This window comes from Sylvia atricapilla, chromosome 1 (genome assembly GCF_009819655.1).
Source record: "Sylvia atricapilla isolate bSylAtr1 chromosome 1, bSylAtr1.pri, whole genome shotgun sequence".
Lineage (NCBI taxonomy): Eukaryota > Metazoa > Chordata > Aves > Passeriformes > Sylviidae > Sylvia > Sylvia atricapilla.
In genome coordinates this window covers 111,735,065-111,754,877 of record NC_089140.1, presented here as the reverse complement: position 1 = coordinate 111,754,877, position 19,813 = coordinate 111,735,065, and the positions used below count along the sequence as shown (strand labels likewise).

The window sequence follows — 19,813 nt, the reverse complement described above, 5'->3', positions numbered from 1 at the left end:
ATAGACTTCTAGGTTGACCAGTGGGGTCAGAGAGATGTCGACCTCATTGCCCAATCACTGGTCAAACTCCAAAACATATATAAATCGAATTCCCAAATAAATGTCCTTCTTTTTTGCTCAACACTAACAGTGGGAGTGTAGTTCTTTCGTGTCCGTCTAGCAACACATCACTTCATTTCACTTTTCATTAAGCAAATGAAGTCCAACTCTCTGATTAAAAAAAAAAAAAGGAAAAAAAAGAAAAGAAAGAAAAGAAAAACTTACTAAGGCTGTAGTCAACAAATACTTTCCTGGACAGCAGCATTTCTCTCAGTCTGCCAGAAAAATCCTTGCCAGCTTCCAAAAGTTCACCAGACATTCACAGCAAAGGAGAAGAAACAGGAACTCTGATCAAGGGAATCTCTAAAGAGTGGAAGCCTATGCATCACACATGAATTCTACTATTCATTCTCTCTCTTTTTTTTTTGTTTTAACCTATACTAATAGTGCCCACTACACATAATTTTTTACTGTCTGAGTAGTTCTATATGTTCTATCCTCTTATTCATAAAGCTACCACTGGAAATTATATCACAGTGCATTATACACTCCCTGTAGCAATGCTCTTGGCTTTAGACCAAATGAACTCAATTTTATCTTTTTTCATTGAGTTCCAAATTTGTTAGACATACATCACTATTTTCATTTGTGATATAAACTTGTATGACTTGTTCCCCAGCTTTAGAGTAGTGATCCGTCAACCTTTGGTAAAAGAGAATTGCCTTATCATAAACATTCTCCGCTTGGTTGATGCCATCAGATTTAAGTAATTTTTTTGTGCAGTTGAATGTAAGGCAACCTGAGTATATTGAATATAAAGCACACATTCACTAAAAGAGGATGAAAAATTTAAGAAAGATAAACAATATTATCAGCAAACCAAGTAATGTGAAAACACAGAACCACCCACCATTGTGTTATATTACTGAACACAAATTTTAGAAAGGTCTTCTTGCTGAAAATTTTATTTTTAAAATTATATGTATGTGTTTACAAGATTTTCTGCATAGTGATCCTGCTGTGATCATACTGATCCTGAAAGAACTAGCCTTTCAGATTAGCAGTCTTAGAATGTATGAAAAGAGTGCATGTGACCACCTTCCTCACCTCATTCTGCTACAGATCTGCATTCAGTTCTTATACAGTGCTTAAACAGCCAAGCTGAATTACATATCCGTCAGATTTCTCTTTTGCTCTTTACCCCAACCTCTAAGATATATTAAGGTATTTCCCTTCTTTGTAGGATATGAAAAGCCTCTAAAGCACACACTACACTGACATAGATGGTTTGTCACTTCCAAAAATGCCTGCGAACAAACGTTTTCCAGTACTCACAAGTCCAATTCAGAATAAAGCTCACAGTTTCCTGGGGATCCACAGCATACATGCATCAATATTTTGCCAGGAGCAAAATTTTACTAGAATTTATCACCATGAAATTTTAGTCTTTTTATAGAAAATACACTCAGTTAGACAGACACGTTTCCCACCTTTCATTTGAACAGAAACCAACGGATGCATTAGGCCAGTTTACAAATTGTGCCAATTTTGCCACCAAAGAGATGTTCTTCCCTCAGTGCTACAGGCAATTTGTTTAACAAGGTTTAAAATTGCAGGTCTGAATGCTACATTCAATTTTCAAGAACACTGTATGGATATGCGAGAATCTGAGTAACTCTAGGAACGTCTGGTCCCCAAAAACACAGGGAGAATAAATAAACTTTGTTATAAAGTTCCTTGGAGGGCTAGGTATCACTTAGGGAAAAAAAAAAAAAAAAAAAAAAAAAAAAAAAAAAAAAAAAAAAAAAAAAAAAAAAACCAAAAAACAAACAAACAAACAAACAAAAAACATAGACACCAAAAAAAAAAAAAAAAAAACACCACACCCTCATTGGTGAAAAAAAATTCACTTCCAATCAGTAAGTAAAATGCTTCAAAGTACAATCCCCTGTTACTGCCACAAGAATGAGAGAGTACGAAGTGACTCTTCTTTTTGCAAGAGAGAAATATTTACTGTTCTTTCAAAGACTGGAAATCTGGCATGGGAAAGTGACATATGTTATCGGAAAATAAAAAGTTAAAATTATAATAAATATTTAAACACAAATAAGGGTTTTGGAATTTATCCCTGTGCATTTGAATCAGTTTGTAGGGCTCCCCTGTGACTTTGGACATTTTGTCAGGCAGCTCTTGGTTTATAGTTTCTAAGCTCTAATTTGCTTTAATCTTTGTGATTGAATAATGATGAACTGCAGAGCCTGGAACTATACAGCAGAAGCCCTTCATCCATCCATCCAGTTTCCTTGCAAAATGCCTTCTGTCACTGATCACTGTTTCTCTTAGCCCATTTGTTGAACACTAAAGTAAATTTCACAGTCTCCCAGCCATAATTTAAAAAGTACTCACACAAATTAATGGAAGCCTATGTCTCACATCCCTATCTGTGTTAATGAACTGCCTTTCTCCATTGTATCATAATCACCAATTTGGCCAAAATAAGCTTTAACTAGGACTCACAATACATTTTCTATAAACACACAATTGTATTTTGAAATACAACACAGTAGACCAAGCATCAGAGAGTAACAGAAAACCGTAGAATATGTTGGTAAAGAGGTGATTGGTTTTTAATTAGACTGTCTAGGAAAATGAAGTTTCTGCTATCATGCTGCTCATATATTCCCACACAAAGGTGAAAGGTGGGCAGCACTTGCATGTCTGAAGCCTTTAGGTCTCTTCCCCACACTCAATTGCAGCAAAATGTGTCATACAAGGAGCTGTACTGACAATGAAAGTTCCTAAAAGTTGTTGTGCAAACACATAGCTGGATAACACAGTTTCCATTATGACTCCAACTGGCAATTAACACATCCACCAGGGATATGAGCTTTCATTCTTGATAGATAGCCTACCACCTCAAAGTAAAGCAGAGACAAATCTTTCCTAACAGGCATCTGTTGACTACCAGGATAGCAAAACATAAATTGTAAGTGGTTTAATGTCTCATATCAGCAATTAATACACTTGCTTGCTGATTCATCTTACAGAATGAGTAGCTGTCGAGTTGCTGCAGGACAGACAGAATCAATATGGGCATTTCTCCTCTCTCTACTTCAAAGGGAAAACTTAGACTGTTACTATTATGCTATTTACTCAGTACTTTCCATTTATTCCACATGCACATGCCTCTCACATTAGAAGCCTTGCCAGAACATGAGTATTTAGTAAGATAGTGAAGTCATCCTAAAGCAAATGTTAATAACTGGTTTGACAGTGTTTTCTAGCTGGCTTCAAGCTAGGCTATCTTTCCACTTTGCTTCAAATTATACCTATATTTCAGTTTTATTTTAATTATTGTAATAACAGGAAAAATGTAATGTCGTAACAAATTCATATACAAATTTGACCATTTGCCCACACAGCAGTTTTGAAATTCAATACTAATGCACGAAAAGATTTTTTTTAAGTCAGAATTTGAGAAGCAGCATGGGCTACTTTCCCATCTGTTCAGCTGGTTTTTTTTTAAATACAAAAAAAAAATGCAATTTACTTAAGGAATTTATAGCTCTCTAAATAATTACCCACTATTTCCTTTTACAGTGCTGTAGTAGAAAATAAAACATTTATTTAACAGTTGTGGCTCTATTCAGAGACAGAATGGTTGCAGAGAGATCCCTTTGTGTTTATTATACTGTATGAATTCTAAAACTTCCAAGTGTTCTTCCTTACAATGTATTAGTTAAGACAGAAACTGCTAAATGAGCAAAAATGACTTTATAATAAATTTAATTGATGTCAAGAATAGATTTAGGCAAATCCATTTTAAAGGCTCTTACAACAAATCAAATTATCTTACAGGTTTGCGTAATGTTCTTCCAAAAAGTAATACATCAGAGAAAGCAGTGACCAAGTATACAGTAATGTGCTATGAGATCATGAAAAACATTTTTGAGAAACCAAAACCACATTTAAATCAGTATCTAACACACTATATGCATCCACTGTCTCTAACAACTGGAAATAAACTTTTATGTAATCATTCATTAATGAAGTCTCAAAGTACTAACCATGTGTGCACAAAGTGTGAATTTAAGCTAAATGAGATAAATGAACCAAAAGAAATTTATGCAACATGCACAAGTCTATGTGATGATCACAGAGTAAATCCAATTCAGAGTTCCAGTTCACTGTTGAGACCCTGCTCAATTCCATACCCTTGGCATTGCCAAACTGAAAAAAGTAGGTTTAAATTAAAACTTACAATATTGAAATTTTCCTAAACTTCAGTAACAAAAATATTACACAGAGAAAAGCTTGAGGTAAAATTCTACAGTATAGATAAGACAATTTGAAAAAAAATGTAACAGACCAGTTTAACAACCAGTTGTTCACACAGTTTCCGACCAGCCTACAAACCACACCCACTCACCTGTCTTTAGTTAAAACAGGTTCACCACTGTTTTCTTCCAGCAGTACAGATGGTTTCTATGTTATTGTTGGATTGCAACCTCTGAGGAAGAGAGTATGGAGTATACCGAAGTATACCAAGCTCTGTTTTCCAAGGAGGTGGCAGGTGAGTTGTGCAGTCATCCAGCACTGCCTGCTTGTTGGAATGCTCATTGCCCACTCCAACACTTCATGAGCATGATGGTAACTCAGAGAGGAGCCAGTGAACACCAGAATCCAGGTCTTCTTTTTGGGCCTCCCTACACTTCATATCTTCACAGTTTGGATTCAAGAGCAAGGCATCTCTTTACTAATTCACTGCATTTTTTTAATTCACTGTACATTCAAAAGTAATGTGTAATTTCTCTTGATCAAGATGTTCATTCTTAAATCATTTTCCTGTATTTTTAAAATAAACTCTTGACACTTTGAATTTTTTTCTGTTGCTGAAAAAATACAAACAGATCTAAGTCCAAGGAACCTAACACCTATCACTGCCGCAACTGATGCCAAATGCTGAAGATTCCTCCATAAAAAAAACCGGGATATCTTAACAAACTGAAAGTAATTTTTCAGGTAATCTGCCCTTGTCTGTTATGTTCTGCCTCAAGGCAGATGTCTAAAAACATTCATATCAAGTATCTGCAATTTCACCAAAGAAATGTACATTACATAGTTTAAAATTAATTAGTCAAGAGTAGTTATTGAAACAAAAAACACTACTTCCATGCCTTGAGCCAGGATATATTAATATATTGCAGTATACAAACAGAAGATACTATTATTAGATTAACAGGACAAAAATGTGAAAAAAGGAATTTCCATTATTAAAAGAAATAGGCATTAAGATCTCACCAAATTATATAAAGCTATTCCTACAAAACTATTGAAAATGATCCACTGGAAAAAATCCATTTAGGCTTGAAATCAGTTCCAGATGGAAACCCTCTGCAAGCATCCTAGTAGAAGTCAAGGTGACAACCGAATGCTATAAATGCAGTTTTTCAAGCAGAGCATTTTTACTTTTCTAAGAGACAGAAAAATATGTATTGTTGAAATTTCAGGCAATTCAGACAGTTATGGGCCGGTGGTAAGAACAAAAACCTCAGTAAGCTGCTAAATACAGCACCTAATGCTTGGCTTTACTAAACAAAACCCTTGAAAACAAAAGAGAGGGGTTCAGTTTGATGTGAGGAAGGAAGAACTAGCAGAGGCATGTAAAGAGAAGATTTAACAGGCCAGGAAGATGATCCTCACTTGTACTTCTGAATAGATTTGAGAAGGGTATGCAGACTGAGAAAGATTATCTGAAAGAAGGTCAATCCCTGTACAAGCACAGGCCACTCTCTACTTTACATTGGTGTAATAGAAGCCACAAGAACACCCAGCCATGTAATGTTGCTGTTCTCATGATCAAAGATGGCTTTCTTACAAATTTCCAAATTCCAGTGCTATCAAGGCTGAAAAGCACACAGTTTATCATATTTGACACGTATATGATATTTATCTGCTACAGACTTTTATCTACTCTGAACACATGTATGCACACAAAAATGTGTAAAATATACACTGTCTAAGCTGGAAGCCGTAAGGATACATCGCAGAAGTATCAGGATGAGCTGTTCTCAAATTACCAATTTTGTCTTCTCTTCAGGGAAAAACTGGCTGAAAAGCAAAAAACATGCCTTATGGCTATTTAGAAGAAATATATTCTCTGTATGTATGTATCACTAACCAAAAATAGAAACAAGTGTTATTCCTGAAGTTTTACTCTTTACTATCATGTCACTCCTATCATGATGCCACATTTATCTCAAAAAGGTGTACATTTGTATGTACACTCACTGCTGTACATACAAATGACAAAGAAAACTCCCCACGTACCACCTCTTCCCTGAATGACGCACTTTCATATCACTGCATCACACCATTACAGGATTATTATGCTGAGGATCTCACAGACTTCCCGAAAGTAAGTCTCAGAACTATGAATCTCATAAAAAACCACAGCTAATCACATGCTGTCCTGCAAGATACCAATCAAGATTTAGCCAGGAAAAAGCTAATGCACAGCCTTCCTGGTGCTGATGGATTGCAAACATTGGAGCAACTGACATGATGGGCAACAACGTGCAACATGGGAGACAGGAAGAGACATCAGTAATGGCTGTGAGGACAAACAGAGCCCAAGCTTTTTTGGGCAGAACACCTGCCCCAGTTGTGGGGTTTGCCACAAGCAACCACCTGCAACATGTTCACTGACCTGTAGAAGAAATATTGTGTCCAAGCTTTTAACAGGAGCACTTCAGCGAGGCCTTACACACTGGGTAGCTACTCAGACAGAAGGGCCCATCGTACAAGTAATTTCACACTTCAAAAGCTGCCTTGAGTACTTCAGTAAATCAAGAGCTTCCCAGACTGATGAAAACCGAGCATGCAATGGAAGAACATCCTCCACATGGCTGAGAAAGGAGCTGACTCAGTAACACATCATGCCTGTCCTGCTCTTGCAAAACACCTGCACTCTTCTTCCAAGTAACTGTAGGCAGGCTGCTATGGAAATCAGCAATACAACTGCCGTGAGTATTACTTCAAGAAAAACTTCTCTAAACAGAGAATAATATACAGTGTCTCATTTCCAGCAGCTATAGATTGTGAGCAGCAGTACCTACAGAAACCTTCAGATTTAAGCAGCAGTACCCTTCGCTTCAGAGATCTGCTGCATGTAACACACCGAGTTAGTTTTTTAAATTACTGCTTCATGGATTTAATTTCCCATTATTTTAAAGTTTTACACATCATTCTGAAGATTGATTTGCAGACTCTAGAGGAACCCTCACCCTAAACTGGAGGCTGCCTAGATATGTGCTACTGGTACATAGTTATTCCCAATCTAGAGTACTCACTATGCTGAGTAAATTTGCATAGTCTGAAACTAAAAAGTCAAACACTGTCTCTAATACTCACCCCAAATGGGCCCCAGTACTGTGAAAGCAAAGCTGGTATTAGAGACCATAATTTTGATGTCTAGCATTACATTGTAGTACTTAAAAAGATGTTTTCAGGTTGTTTATCCTGTTTTCTAAATACAAGTGTATTTCAGATGTATGGTGGTAAGAAAATCTTTCAAATAAAGATGGTATTTACATAACTTGACCTTCTTTTTAAGCTAACAAAAAGCTTTGAGAAACAGATGCATCTTGACCATAGGTTTCCAACACACAGCAGGACAGTTTATACACCATAAATACAGTTCACTGCTAAGAGGTGTATTCTTTAAAAACAAAGGACTAGCTTTTCCCACAGTAGCATCTCCAGCTACTTATGTGCCATAAACCTGCAGAAAATGACATTTAGCTGTAATTGCAGAACTTCAAAGTACTTCACTGTTCTGCAAGCTTTTGTGCAGAGGTTCTTTTCAGCACTTTAAATGCCTCCAGAGAGAGGCATTATATGTAGGAAGGTCTAAGATACTTCTTGCCATCAAGAAAAGACAATTCTGCTGCCATAAAATCAGGAATATAAACTAAGCTGGTGTATTGCTTTGTAACTCAAGTAATATTGACACTTGATCCATGAAAGCAGCCTCCTTCTCATCTACTTTATCTGAAGCAGAATCAGTATTTAGAAGGCACCAAATCACATTTTTATATTTTTAGAGTTGCCCCACGAGGTGCTTCCAGCTGTTTTTCCCAAGTCTACTTGCTGGAAAGTAATGTGCCCAAACAACTTTCCTACAGAAATTAGAATTGTGAAATGAGGTTCATAACTCCACGTAGTCGGCATTGACTTCTGAATATTATAGAGTCTATTTTAAAAACAGCCATGTATAGGAAGCCAAATTTATGGCAGAATTCATCTTAAGACAGAGCTACATGTATGTTCATGTATTTCCTTGCTGCTTCTTGTGCACTTTGAGGCCAGCCTCAGACAGCCCAAAAAACCAGAGTTTCTCAACTACATCCACAGATGTACCTGCAGAAGGAAGTAGTCCATCTAAGGGTGCAACTGAATTCTTGTACATGAGTTCCTGCTTTAAATACAGGGAATTCATGGAACTTTTGGAGAACAATGACACAAACAACAGCCTTACCCAGACATTTCTCATACAGAAAGGGAATACTTTTCTGGCAGAACTCTTCACAAGCAGCAGGTCTGTATTTCAAGGATGCAATTCTGAAGATTACTGAACAATTGTAGTCTTAGAAAGCACCTCTTTCTTTCCCCTCAAAAACACAGACAGAAGCTCTCTCATCAAATATCTTGCTTCTGTTCTTCTTGCAGCTCTCTCTGTGCTTTGTCAAGAAATACGACAATTCACCTTTTCCTCTTTTCAAGGGTCATATATATCCTCTTTCTATCACAACATAAAGAATGAAAAAGCAAACCCACTATATTTTACTGCCTTCTTTCATGCAGTCTGGCTAGACCTTTATGACCCCTGCTACTTGTGATCTCAGGCTCACAGTTCCACAGCCATCAAAAACCTGTAGAGAAGGCATACAGGTGTATACACACAGTGGTCAGTACTATCATGCAGTAACTACCAGGGGAAATGTTATGTCTTTTCATACTCTTTAAACTAAAAGGAAGATGACAGGTAATGTTCTGGTAATTTTCCAAAAGACAACTGATGCCCAAATATTTAACTTTTCATTCCCAAAATGTTGGGGTTTTTTTTCCCCAAAAAACGCCTTTGCTGCAGTTAGACAAATACAGGTAACATATAACAGAAAAGAGCTAACAGTAAAACCAAAAATCAAGTCTAATTTCAAAGAGGAAAAAGTCATGGACTCAGTGCTGTAAACACAGGGTTTATAAAGAATTATGTTAATCTCAATAAAAAGTTACACACAGACACATGGAAGCACAGCACAAAAAAATACAGAATCTTAGACCTGAGAAAACAATTAATGTGGCTGGGTATAAGATGTACCACATGCGGGAAAAATGCTTGAGATCAACCTTCAGATTTTCATTTCAGAAATAAGTATTGTAACATCATGAAGCTGTTAAAGGCAGTAAGATGCACATGAAAGGGCATGTTGTACAGGATAGTGACAAATGGCAATATCAAATCACTCTTAACAACTGGATTTCTCCATTAATCAAAGCATGCAATGAATACTCTGATTCACCTACCAAAAATCAGAAGGTTTAGGGTTTTTCTAAATAACAAGAAAACTTTGCAAACATAAATCGCATTGAAAACATGGAGAATAATACAATATATAATCACTGATAAGTAAGATCAGCTCTCCCTTTGGAGGTTAAGTAAGTTATTTAATGTAATGCAAAGGAATGCTGATGAATAAAACAGATTAATAAACTGAAATCTAAGCAATTTTAATTAAGACACACCAAGGAACCAGCCCAGACATCCCAACCACATAAGACAATAAGTTGTGAAAAGAAGCATATCATGAACTATTACGACAAATGCTTATGAATTAAGTAGCTGAAAGACTAACGACGCAGTGCAGAAAGAAATTATCTCCTCGCGCATTCAATTATCCAGGAAGTTCCTTTCTTATCTCAGCGAGCTTAAATAAAATGAGAGGTGATCATCATAGATGCTGTCATGATTTCTATACACTTTTCTTGGAAACGCCTCTAGCACAGTTGCAGTATTCTCCCTCCAATAAAACTCCTTCATGAATGTCACTGTATTTGACAGAGAAGAAAAAGTTGAAAAAGCAGCAGAGTGGCTATTTTTGCACATTAGGCTAATGGAGTTGTTTAGTTTAGGGACAGGGAGCCCTGCCAGGAACTGCAGCCCTGGAAGGGTCCTGTCTTGCCCCATTCATAACGTGCCAACCACGCCGGCTCCTCAGCACGGTAAACCAAATTTGTTCTTGCATCCATTCTCCAGTTGACTTTGAAAAGACTACTTCTATGTTTCACCTTTTTATCTTTTACCTTTCTCCATAAAGCTGTTTCACAAAAAAGTAAAACACAACTCACAGAAAAAGAACGAAGGCACTCCAGACATTAAAACCTTCAGGGACACAGATTTGATGCTGACTTTTACTCAAAACCTGTCTTCAGTGAGGAACTCTACATAGACACCAGTGCGTGTTTTGTTTCTTGTGACCAACTGCATTGCACTGACCAAACTGTTACACTTCACATAATGTTTGCCATTTAATAACCAATTAAACAGTTGTGAGAACTGCTTGTGAGTTCTGCTGCATTCAGGGACATACAGCTGCAATACCAGCTGATAATGGATACAGGCAGACAGCTGTAAGTGATGAAACTTAGAGCTGCAAGACAACTGTAGAGCTGATGATTTTCCCCTCCCTTCTCACTTGAGAAAAATGTGATTAGCATAGATTAGTTCCCAGAGCCTGTTTGTAATATATATAAAATGATAGGAGAGAGAGTAAAGCACTCTTAAGCATATTTCTGATGACTTTACTTCTTTAGGGGTCAAAAGCAAGTCAAAGAAAATCAATGTCCATTTGTTTTCTTGAAGCTGAAGCATACAGTTCATTATTCAGAACTGTTAAAAGAGTCAATCAAAACATTTTGGCATATAGAGAAAGTAGAGAAAGCTATCTCACATAATTATGAATGAAGATATATTTAGCATAGCAAATGCAAAACAGCAAAGCATTTCAGAAACAATTCTGTAATTAAGAATCAGTGCTTTATATTACAGCAAATAGTAACAGCTACATTAAGTACGAATATCAAAAATTTTAAAAAAAATTAAATATTCCCAAGTTTTCAGTATTATGCTTCTTGAAATCAATGACATTTTTACACTAAATTCAATTAGAATAGCTAAACAGTCCTTACACCAAGAAACAATCAGAAGATATGATTACTATCACTCATGATAGTCTGTCATTTGTACAAGACAATGAAATTCCCTTTAGTTTCTGACAGAAAGCAGAAGAAATATGAATGTCATAAACAACACTCCCATTCGCACTTTAGAGTAAGCTGTTTCTAAAATAAATTTAATACAAACAAGTGGAGGGGGAAAAGCATGTGCTTTGTTTTATTCAAAGAGCTTTTATTCACACTTAAATCTGAGTGTATTTGAATAATTTGACCAAAAGCAATATAACGTTTACTTAAAATGCCATTTCTAACATCTCCAACATGAAACCAAGTATACTGTTCACTACTTGAAAAAACACATTGAGAATGAACAAAAAATAAAATAAAGCCAAACTTCAGAACCATCTGATTAATAAATTGTTCCTCCTCTAGTGTTATCTCAGAAGCTCCAAGCAATGAAAACTTCTGAAGTGCTTGAGGTTTATCAGCTTTAAAAGCACACTTTTGAACCAAAATCTTAACCAATCAAGGAACAAACATCCAAATCTAAGAGCAAGAAGCAAACTTCATAGAAAAAATTAAAAATTCATCCCTGTTCCAGATGATAACCACCTGTGGAATTCAGCAATCAATCATCTGCACCCACAGCACCCCTGAAGCCATGAGTTACTTTATTTACACGCCCAGTATCCATGTCAGTATTAAAGCAATAAAGTATCAATGCCTTCACATCAACCACAGCTTACACAGGAATTTCAGTTGCTGTTGAAAGCACCCTGTGAGCAGCAGCGTGGGACTTGCGCTCTACTCAGAGTTTTATTCCACACTGGGAACATCCACTGCCACCCTCAGGGCATGATTGTTTCTGCTGTGCTCAGTTCCTGGCATGGGGGACCTCCTGCTTTTTACAGTGGAACATACAGCACAGCCTTTCATAAACCATCCATCCCTTATCTCTGAAGCGCCTGAGTGGCACAGCAAACTATGTCCAGCAGTTATCATTTATCCATGTTCTGGCCTCATGTACAAAACCTTAATCCCAAATATATTGCATATATTTATATATGTCATTCAAAAATATTGCTACTCTCACGTAAGTATCACAGTGAAGAACTTTTATGGTTTTGCCCAACATTATCCAAAATAAACCAGAGAACAAATCATAAAATTAATCTCATCCCAAACACTCTTCTTGATTAGGTTTCCTCTACTCATTACTTTAATAAATTGAAGAGAGCAAGTCCTCAAGAAACAATCCAGCCCTTGGCTGCTGCAGCACCATATTCATCACACAACAGAGTGTTCCATCTCTTTTGGCTAATTCTAGCTAATTAACGACCATAAGGCTCAGAGTCCCAAACAACAGTGATGGCCACAACTGATGTGTGCAGTGGAAAAAAGCTTTGTTTCCGTATCACGTAGCTCCTCTTCTTCATAAGGGGTAGACATGTCACCTACTAAATCAATCCCTCAAGACTAAATCAATTTCTTAAGATGGATAAAAATTCCCTCCTTGGATAATTAAATTTATGTGTGAATTTCCCTGGATGTGACTTCACTGCATTCCCTTGATTATGTTGATTATAGCTATATCTTTGAGATATGATCTGTTTTGAGTTCTGGGTTTTTGGGGTTTTTAAATGTATGCTTTTTCTATTTCCTCTAATCTGCAACAGGAATGCAGAAAATCTCGGCTAGCCACAACAACAGTAAGGCTTTCTGACTCCCCGTTAAGGCAGATAAAACTGAGCAAATACAGAAGTTTGTCTGCGTAATTATGCTGAGCCAGTGTCAGAGCGTACTGGCAGAGGTACATGTTGATATAGCAGACTCATACTGGGATTCAACCCAATCACATTCAGGCCTCTCTCTGCAAACCTGAAAGCACAAACATGTGAAGGGCCAAGAAACATGACCCATTAAATCCATTTGATGTTTCTTATCATTCACAGCAACTCTTTAGGTTTTTAACAATGAATGCAAGCAGAGCTGGTGATGACTACCAGGAAGAAATACGGACAGCTCAGGAACAAGGACCAGTGTTAAATTACGAGAATGAAGAAATGCTAATTACTTGAGCACTTTCGAGGGAAGAACTGAGAGCAGACTACAGCTCTCGTTTGTTTGTCTTAATATTCAATCTAAGATGAATAAATAGAAATTACACATTCAACTGGGTTGTGCTGACTAGAAAAAAATAACATTTAACTGTTGGTGCTGTTAATTTTGCTTACAGGTCTTTCTGTTAGTTCATGAAAGCTATGCCCAAAAAACATGACTGAGCAAACATGAAAAAAAAAGAGGAAAGAAAAATAACTTCTGAGCTTGCCCTGAAATTTCTGAATCAAGGTCAAAAATCTTCTCGAGTAAAGAGATTTACATGAAATTGAAACAAAAATTTATTCTATAAAGCTGAATGTAGTGTACTTTGGAAATCTCTGATTCAAAGGATACAAGCCAAGTGGGGTACAGAACATTAAAGAGGATTCTAGAAGAGCCTTACAGTGAAGTGTGTGATGGCCAGTCCTGAATTTCTAAAATTAAGGACTACACACATCATAAAATAAAGTATCAATATGCAGGAAGGCTTTCTGACAAGTACCAAGTAAAAGATAAAGAAAATGTGTGAAGGCAAAGGAGTTTGATTAATATCTTAAAAGTGGATGTTTTTAATGATGTCTTTAAAGACCTCAAGTCTTTCCTTCCCCTTTCTTTTCAAGTTTCTAACAGAAAGAGCAATATTTTTTCCTCAGACCTTGTGAAAACTCTGTTCTTTAGCCACATAAAAGAAGGAAAATCTGACTGTAAGTGAAAGTTGAGAGCACCATGTTCTTTAATTCATTGATGGGGACCTTCATTAGATTATCTCATAGCTATGGGACAAGACACTGCAAAAGCCAAATGGTAAATTATTAAATTATGTTTTCTTCCTCTCCAGGCAAAGAATGAGTATAGCACTAGATTAGCTTGAAGGACTAAAAAGGAAGAAGAGGAGTCTGCAGTATGCATCCGAAGTAACAAAGCTAATACAATTTTTTAAAACACGTTTATTCATATAATCAGGCATAAGCACTTACTTAAGCAAATTGTGGAAACCTCGAATGTAATACACAGCCCAAATGAATTCCAGATCAGTGCATGCTTCAGTGTTTCATGTTCTCCCTTGCACATGCCTAGTGAAAGCCTGCCACACTGCAACAGAGGAAGGAATTACTACAATAGAACCATAGGCAGACTTAGCCAAAAGCTATACTTCTTTTGATATGAGGCAGAATAAGTTGAGTGTTTCAAGTAATGGACAGGTTTGCATCCCACTGTCTAGCAGCAGTTATTATAAGTGTTTTTCACAGCATCGTCAGAGAGATGGAAATACAAACAAACCATAGGAACGTTCTCCATAAATTGCACTGGAACAAATGACACTCTCTTCAGCCAGTTTACCTTCCACTATTACGGGAAAGGGTTCGTTTATCTTTCACGTATAAACCTGGGTTAGTTACACGTTCACCATACTGACATCCTGTTTAATCTTACCACGTCAATCTTGCATCTTCGTAAAAATGCGTATTTCAGTGCCTAAAAAGCTCTCTTGCTGCTGACAACTCAAAGTGCATTAACCTGGGAAGCCTTGAGATTGCCACACACCCCCACACACTCCCTTCAGTACAGATTTCACTGATTAGCAAACGAAATATCCAAAACTCAACAGACATTTCACACGCAGTGGCATTTCTGCAGAAACATGTTTCCAACACTCTAACTTTTACTTTCATCACTATTAGCAAGCTATTTTCCCAAGTTATTTCCTACACACATACCATGCCCAGTGCCCCTGCTGAAACTATTCACTGAAACTGACTGAGTTCCTAGTGAAACATCAGAGCTTGGCTGTAAATCTCTGTAAATACTTCTATTTTATGCTGCTTTCATGTTATAATAATACATGCATCAAGGTCACTGTAACAGATTGCAGTTTTCAAGCTCATAGAGAAGACACAGGAAATCAGTAAGAGCAAACTTAATTAAACAGTGTCTAAAAGTTCTGCGTTCTCCCAAAGCTGCCCAGAATTCACATCTCTATCCCCTACATTTCAGAGTCTTTTCACAGGTACGGGAAAGGCAGGCAGCTTAGCTTAAACACTATCACTGCTGAAAGGTGAGCAGAACTCATTCTTTGCAGTGTGACAGGTCTCCTCTGAGCTCTCCGAGTTCTCAGATGGAGATTACAGCCCCATGGGCCTCTTCCTTTGGAGTTCCTCTGAGAGCAGAATTAGTCCCTGCCTGCAACCTGCATACACTGAAATAAATTAGACTCAACTTTTCGTTGCATTGCCATGTCAAGTATAGCAATAAATATCCACAGGCTAAAAGCAAACAAACAAGGCTGGACAAACCATAACCTCACAGGAAGAGCATCCCAAAGAAAAACACCAGGCAGGGCACAAGAAAGTTAAGGGCATAAAAATCAAAACTCTGGTTTCACTATCTGAATCCGTAAGTGCGTATGAAAGGCTAACACGCATCTTGCCTCTCTCCTACAAGAAGCGCTGATGGAAAGCAATTAAGGGACTCGTACAATTTAGTTACAGCTCAGCAAAGAGGAGAAGGCATTTTTCACTATAAAATGCTGTAAGAAGGCATCATCTCTTATAGTTGCAGAAGTGGGAAGCGCTGGGACACGGAGCTCCCTTCCCGGCTATGCACCGGAGCACCGCGCCAGCGGGATGCCCGCGGCGGACTCCGGCGGAGTTGGAGCGGGGCTCCCCTGCAACCCCGGCCACCAATCCCCCTCACCATAACCCCCGAGAACGGCTGCTGGCGCCGCCGACCATTCTGCCTCCGACCGGGGGGCAAGCGACCAGCAGCTGCAAAAAAACAGAAAAGTCACTCGAGACGAAGGGAACGCAGCGAAAAGGAAGCAAGCGCTTACTTGCCTATACAGCACCGCCGGACGACCTCCTCGCAGCTGTGAAACGCTGTGCCGCTCGTCCTCCTCCCACCGCTCCGTGCTAGTTCCAAAATAATTCCTCCGGGCGCCGGCACATCCCCGGGCTCAGCCGAGGAGCGCAGGGAGCCCGGCCGCCTCGCCCCCCCGCCCGGTGCCCATGGTGTCAGCCACAGCCCCAGCAACTCGCGCTCCTTCCCGCCGGCGCTACCTCGGGGCGGGCCGCCGGCTAACACGGCATCGCACCCCGGCCGCCGCCGCCGGCTCGGACTCCGCCGCCGCGCTGAGGGGCAGCGTGGGGCTCCCCGCGCCCTTCGCGGAGACGGAGCGGGGGCGCCGGGCGGGGGCGTGCGGGGAGCAGCGCCGCCCCTCCGCGGCGGCGAGCGGCCAGGCGAGGCGCGGCGAGCCGAGGGGAGGCGAGGCGGCGCGGCGCCGCCACCGCGGCCGCAGCCAGGCGCGGCGATGCCGGCCCCGCCCGGGACCCCCGCCCGCCCCTCCGCCGCTCCCGGGGCGCTCCGTAACGCCGCCCCGCTGCCGGCGCCACCAGATCCGGTGACGCGCAGCCCTCCCCCGGGCCGGCCCCCGTGCCGGAGTGCAGCGAGCGGGCGGCGAGGCGGGAGCCGCTTCCCACGGGCAGCGGGAGCGTGAGCTGGGACCACCGTGTGAGCGCGACCCGCGGCGCGCAGGGACGGCGCAGGGACAGCGCGGTCCCGGGCGCGGCGCCGGAGCTGCCGGGCCGCCCGGGGGAGGCGGTGTTTCCCCGGGCCTCGGGAGAGCCCGCTCGCTCGGAGCCCGCGGAGCTCTCAGCGCTCCTAGGGAGCTGCGGCTGCCGCTCACCCCGTGCCCGACGGGAAAGTTATCTGCCCCCCTCCTGCCTCACTGAGCCTCCCCTTTTGCTCAGCTGCACGGGCTGCCCTTCCTGCCAGCTGTGTGACTGGGTTTTGTCTGGCCGCTCGCCAGAGGGAACGTACATCGACACCCCCACCCCCCCACCCCCCCCACGTAGGGAAGAAATTTGTTGCCGGTTCTATCACTTTGCCTGGCTGGCTTGGTGCGGCAGCGGTGCTGCCTTTCTCCCCGCCCCGTCTCCCAGCCTGTAGCCCGGAGCACGGCTCTGCGGCGCCCACCGCCACTGGCACACAGCCTGCGCCGCTCTTCCAGGCTGCCTCGCACAAGGAGAGGCCCCAAAGGGAGCAAAAGGAGTGAGGGACAAGCTGCCCCGTGCCTCCCGAAAGCCCTGCGTGATCCTCGCCCTCCTGTTCCGCACGCTCGTGCTTCCAGCAGCGCACACGGCGCGCTGCCGGGGATCGCCCGCAGGCACGGCCCTCCCCGTCGGACAACGCTGCAATGACACACTCTAACGCAGCTATCAGTCACTTACGCAGGCACACCCATATATATTATACATCTATATGGATGTACATGTACGGACACACCCCCACACGCACGGGCGGCCGCCGCGGGGAAGCCGCATCTCCCCGCGGACGGGGAGTCGACCAGAAGTGGCAAAAGCAGGAGGAGAATTAACGCAGCAGGAGAGAGCCCGAAGGGAGCCGCCGCCGGAGCCGCCCCTCGGCACGGCGCTCCGTGCGCTGCCCGCGGGCTCCCCGCGGCGATGCCGGCAGCCGGGCTCGGCAGCCGAGGGCTGCGGGCAGGGAATCCCGCGGAGCCCCTGCGCCTCCTTGGTGTGGAGGAGAGCCCGGCCGTCGTGGGGGTTTGGCTAAACTGGCAGTGAGGGGAGCAGCAGTGGTCTCACCCGCATCCTCTGGGGGCCCTTCCAGCTCTTGGGAATGATTCTCTGCTGTTAGGCTGAGGATGTCAGGAAGGGTGGTCGCAATTAAGTCCGCTAAAAGGAGATTGAGTTTTGGTTTTCTGTAGCTCCTCCGGCAGTCCTTTCCCCTTCAATTTCTTTAGGCTTCTTGTAGTGAAAAGTGGTTGTCATGGGCATTTTACAGTTAAGACTTTTCTTCAACCAAGGTGGCACCAAAAAAAATGTTTCTGTTCCTTATACACTCCTTTTATAAATATTACCTTCAATAATGTGCAGTGAGCTATTTAGGGGGGAAAGGATTTAAAAAGACTTTAAAAAGACATGCAACCTAAATTCAAAGCGAAGAGAGTTGCTCTGAAGAATAAAGCTAACTGTTGGGTTGATAAATGCATTAGGAAATGCAGTGATAAGTTTCATGGCTAATTGAAGAGATTTGTGCTTCAGTTCTCATCTTGAGATACACGTCTTTATCTTTCCTTGTTTCTTAGTATTGAATTGATGTCAACAGAGTTCTTGATAGCTACAAACTAACTAAGCTATTTGTCCTGTTGTGGCTCGGTTGAAAGATTGAATAGGTAGAACTGACAGTTCTCCTGACAAGACTGAAAAAAAAAATTATTAAAACTATACATATATGAGGGCTGGGATAATTGAAATACATGTCTGAGAATTGAAATAAGTGAAATGTCATGAACCAAAAAGTCATCAGAAGTGACAAAAAGACAGAAGTGAAGTGGAACTGTAACCCTCTTTGTTCATGCCCTGCTGAGAAAGTCAACACCCAAGAGAGATGATCTTAAACAAAGTGGAAACAAATAATATTTTATGATCTTTTAATGACTGTCTAGAGTCAGGCCCACACTCAAATTCCAACAGGGACAAGCTCCTCAGTTTTCACTATCAAAGTCACCTATGGATTTATCGGTGCATATCCTGTTGCCCCCTCTGCAGGAAGTTCTGTCATCTTTCGTGGAGACCTCCCACTTCATTCTTTGTGTGATGATGAAGAGTGGATAGCTCAAGCAAGCAAGCAAGCTTCATTTCACAAGAGGAAGCTGTTATATTTTAGTGCAGTATCTTTCAAACTATTCCTGCATTTATTAAAATATGTATATGCTTCAAGTTTCATTACCACTGAGAATATGCTGAAGATGAAGTCTACCAAACCAGGTGAAAAAAGTGTACAGTATTTTTTTACATGCATTGAACACATTGTATAAAATAAGTTTGCAGTTTTACACACAATGAGAAGGTTACATTTGTATTGTATTTTTGGTTCAGGCATCACAAACACAACATTAGATTTTTACATATACAGAAATCAGATGTCAGGTAAACTTAAGATATGTTCAACAATGTGAAGCAACATTTATCATCAGAGCAGGTGAGCCAGAATTGGTTTTGTGTAGTGTGGAAAATATTAATTGAGAAATTTCACATAATAAGCTGATGGTATATTGCCTTCTATTTTAGATTCTTCAGTTTCAGCAGCCTGGCACCACTCAAGTCACCAACAAGGATGGAGTGATAAAGGAGGAAAACCATGAAAAAAGAAAAAAAAAAGAAAGGCTAAGCATGAAGATAAATTGTCATTGTTTAAAATATGTGAGAATGAAAGGAAAAATTTTACCCACCAAGTGAGTGACACCACAAGTAAAACTGTATTGACTACCTATCTGTAAGAGATCATTTGTCTTTTGTCTTTGTAAAATTACTACAGCATCCAATTTTTTTTTTCTTCTTAAAGTATAGCTCACTTTGACTGTGGGCAGGAATTCTGACATTTGGCAGCCAACACTTGTGCGTACGTCTGTCACACA

At 40.7% G+C, this 19,813-nt stretch overlaps 1 protein-coding gene across 1 annotated transcript in view; it reads right to left on the bottom strand.

The window, feature by feature from the left end:
* SNTG1 (syntrophin gamma 1) overlaps positions 1–16,528 on the bottom strand; it is a 312,845-nt gene extending 296,317 nt beyond the window's left edge. The window contains exon 1 of the mRNA XM_066330927.1: positions 16,208–16,528. The gene's annotated coding sequence lies outside the window, so the exon portion shown is untranslated. The remainder of the gene's footprint in view (positions 1–16,207) is intronic.
* Between the last annotated feature and the right edge of the window lie 3,285 nt (positions 16,529–19,813).